Below are 4,494 nucleotides of genomic sequence, written 5' to 3' on the forward strand. Positions count from 1 at the left end.
GACCCATCCAGCTTCATTTCAGTCAGTTTCATTGGTACTGTAAGAACAGGAAAACTTTCTTGACTCTGATATCAGCTGATAAGATATAAATTGTGGTGAAATCATGCTAGCAGTATTTCAAACTGAAGATTGTTATCAGTCACGTGGTACAGTTTCTTATGCCTTGCCTTCCTGAGTTGATATATCTCTACAAAGTTGGCAGACTGTTTATATTTCATTACTATTTAGTGATTTATCTTACAAGTATAAATGAACTAGAACAAAGTAGGACTGCAAATTATGATACAAAGCATAATTTAGAACCCAGTTTATTTAAATACAGATAAACACATAGAGAAGTGTATATGCATATCCATGTGTATATGTGAGAAAATATGAAAAATAATTCACAAAAAGAATCACAAAGTAAAAATATATTAGTGAAGAAGTTTTCTGATTTTACTTCAATGATAAGTCCACATGAAATATGTTTTGGGTCACAAATGGACCTTCATATTTAGAATATAATACTTTTCCTATCTCAGAATATATGTCCTTTAGAGCTTTAACCTTCTTAACTCATTAAATAATTTTATAAAATATCTTACCGATGGCATCTTTTTCACATTTCTTTCTGGAATATTCATATTCATTTCCCCATGATAAATGTCTTATAAAGAGGACAATCTTTTACAGTTCTTTGCATTTCTCTACTTTTCTAATCCTCATTCATTCACAACCCAGAGGAATAGTAAGTGCATAGAAAACGTTGATTAAGCAGCTGTTGTTGGATTTTTGGAACTCGTGTGCTCAGTTGAGGATAAACCACAAAAGACCTGTAGCAGAGAGCAGAATTTCCTCTGCCAACTTATATATCACTACAGCTGAAATAATTCCCTAAAGCTTTTCCCCATATTTTTACATTATTTTTCCTCCTTACTGTTATCTTACTTAGGATTCAGTTAAATCATAAGTAAAATTGGATTTATTTGCAAGCGTTTAAAAAGACCACGTTTCCAAATATGACTTTGAGACTCAAAAAAGAAAGAAAGAAAAAAAGAAAACAGACATACTTGATAAATACAAGTGGATAAATACAAGTGATCTAATGATTTTTTTGTAATTTTTTATTTTGAAATAATTTCAACTTTATAAAAAATTTACAAAAATAATAAAATATGGAATTTCTATGTGTCCTTTACACAGGTTCCAAATTGTTAAAATTTTACCACAATTGCTTTATTATTCCCTCTGTGCCTTTTTTGGCTTTCTTTCTCTATTTCTCTGTCATTCTGTCAGCCTTTCTCAACATGTATACCTTTTGAGAGTAAGTTGCAGATTTACTCTTGCTCCTTTATACCTAAGTGTCTCAGTGTGTATTTTCTAGAAATAAGCAATTTTTTCTTTATAACCACAGTATAATTTATATTGGTATAATACTACTACCTAATTTATAATCTTATTCTGTTATTTTCCCAATTATCCTAATTGATATCTCTTATAGTGGAAGGTGGGAGAGATTTTTTTCTGTCCTAAGAGCCAATCAAGCTTACAAACTGAACATTTTTTGTGAAAGGATGAAGAAGTACAAATTAGTAGTTACAAAATAGTCACAGGGATGTAGAGTACAGTGTAGGACAATAGTCAATATTACTGTAATGCCTGTGCGTAGTACCAGATAGGTACTATAGAGTAATCAAGGGGATCGCTTCATATATTATATAAATGTCTAACCATTGTACTGTATAACTGAAACTAATATAAAATAAAATAAAATAAAAAATTAAACCATTTTTTAAATCAAATGAGCATCCAGATATTAGTAAATTGGTGAAAACTTCAAGGTTCTAAAGTAGACTTCTAAAAGCATCATTCTTTCTAGAGAATTCTATGAAATTTTTTCTTCAAAGTTAAACTTCCATATTTGAAAATTAAAGTAACTGCTTCATAGCACAAATAAATAGAATGCAATAAGAACCACTGAATCCTAAATTATAAATGCTTACTAGAGTCTACACAAGATTTCTAAGCATTGTTTTCTATAGGAAAAAGTTTTTAAATTATTCTTTGTATTGCTCTGAACTCATTATAAGCACTAAATTGAGCTACTGGGTTTGTATAAACTCATAATTAACAAAAAGAGAAGCCGAATTTAGTTACAGCCTGATCTTTGCCTACTATTACTAACAGCATATTATGCACAAATATCTTGAACTTCATTTTTAAAAGTAGTTGACTGGAAATGTGAAAGAAAGGAAAGAATACTGTGTAAATAAAACATCATCAACTCTTCTGAGGATGTAGTTATCATTGATGTTTTTGCTTTGGGACAAGTTTTCCATATGAAGTATGTTCTTTTAAAGTAATCATTGTTGGAAATATAAATTCAGCTAAGACTTACTGAAGTTTGCAACAGTTTTTGTTTTTGTTTTTGTTTTCTTTTTTGCCATCTAAACATTATAAATGATGATTAAGTACCTAAGTCAGCACATGATATCCTATTCAACCCATAATGTACCTGCTCATAGTATCAATGTATTCTAAGAGCTAATTACAGGTACCAAGAGGGGTAGGAAAGGCAAATAGAAAAAAAGAAAAATAAGCATAGCAACACATGGGTATTCTTGCATGCAATTAATTTATAACCCTGCTATATAAACCTGAATATCTGAATTCAGCTCTTTGTGTGTATAACTCCACAGGTGGGGTCTTCTGCTTTCAGAGTCAAAGATGTTCTTTCATGCCTTTCAGAGGGTAAAATGATTCACTTAACAAATGTGTGGCTGGAGGTTTGTATGTGCATGGAGCATAGGGGGAAAAAGCACAGGAAACTCTAAGAAGCAAGACGTGAAAGATAGGACAGGGCTGTGTTGCGGGGGCCCTACTGATCAGGCTACAAACTATGAGTTTTATACTGCAGGTAGGGGAAACATTAAAGGTGCTTAAACAAGATGTGAGATGTTTAAGAAGAAAACTCCTTCAAGGAATGTGAAGAAACAGTCAATGAGTTGCACCGAAAGATCTACTCCTTCGTTGGGGTGAAAAAACGTGAGGTCCTACTACCAGCTGCAGCTTTTTGAATGTTGCTTCAGAATGACCCTGCTATGTGGCCCCTTGGCCAAGAGTATCTTTGGGCCTGGTAAGTGTCCCTTGAAAGGCAAGTTTCTTGAGTGGAACTGCTATGACTCAGAAGATCTAACTGAAAAAAAAAGAGAGAGAAAGATCACTGAGGAGGCCACGCTGGTCTTACAAAAAGAGAGATTTATCCCCTTGTCGGAGGTCCTTTACTCCCCCAACTGATCTCTTTCTAATAGGAAGATAAGGATCTGCCCCCAGAGCTCACAACTGACATTGACTTAAAAGAAGACCAAAAAATAAACTCCAATAAACTCCAATACAGACATCATCCTATCTTGGATTTCATTTAACAATTTCCCTTGAGCATATGACAGATATTTTGAACAGGTTTGGTAAGTGATTGATGAATCACTGATTGCATCTCTGGCCATCTCTAAGAGATTTAGACCCCGTTAGAGGTATTACACCCTCCACCACTGGGGAAAAGGAAGGCAGACATAAAACCACAAGGGTCATCAGAGAAGACAGGGAGTGAGCAGGGGAATAACTAGCAGAGATCTGTCCCCTGGCACTGTTCTCCTTCTAGAGATGGTAAATAAATTCTCAAGGAGCAAAAGACAAGCTCTGCTTATAATCCCTGAATCCTACAGCACATACATTTACTGATCTTCCTCTCAACCTATTTTTATACCTCCTCTCCAAGCTGGTTACTACACACACAACTACCTCTACTCTCAGAAAAGCCTGCAAGAAAGTGACTGAGAAACTTCAGTTGAGATCCCCTTTCTTGCTTCAGGAAAGAAGGTAACGTAGTACTTAGAAGAGAAAAAAAACTTAAATGCAGATGTAGAATATATATGTTTTAAAAAACAGTCTCCCGCTAACTCTAATACAGTTTCACCCAAAACATTTAATATTTATTATGTGTCAGATATTGACAAGGTGCTTCCACCTTCTCGATTCATTATCTCATTCAACAGTCTTTATAACAACCCTTTGGGGAAGGCATTATTGTCTCCATTTGATATTTGAAGAAACTAAGAGACAAGAAATAATTGGCTTGTAGAATTTCCCACAACAATGTAAGTGCTAGAATTCAAATCCTGGGCTCCCATATTCAAATCCAGTACCACTTCTATTATGTCACAATAGCCTACGACTTACTAGCACTGGATGAGTAAATGCACTAACTTTCGAGGGCTTTCAAGAAAGTGTATACAATGCGACAGAGGGCTGTATAGCACAAAAGTGTTACCAGGCATTTAAATAAGTATTATTTATTTAACCCTCAAAATACCCTCAGTAGTCAGTATTCTTATTCTCTTCATCTTACAGAAAAGGAACCAAAGCTTAGAGAGGTTAATAACTTGTCTATCACATACAGCTAGAAAGTGGTGGAAGCAGAATTTGAACCCAGAGGGGCAAGAGCACTGGAAG

Source organism: Pteropus alecto, unplaced genomic scaffold (genome assembly GCF_000325575.1).
Source record: "Pteropus alecto unplaced genomic scaffold, ASM32557v1 scaffold462, whole genome shotgun sequence".
Taxonomy (NCBI): domain Eukaryota; kingdom Metazoa; phylum Chordata; class Mammalia; order Chiroptera; family Pteropodidae; genus Pteropus; species Pteropus alecto.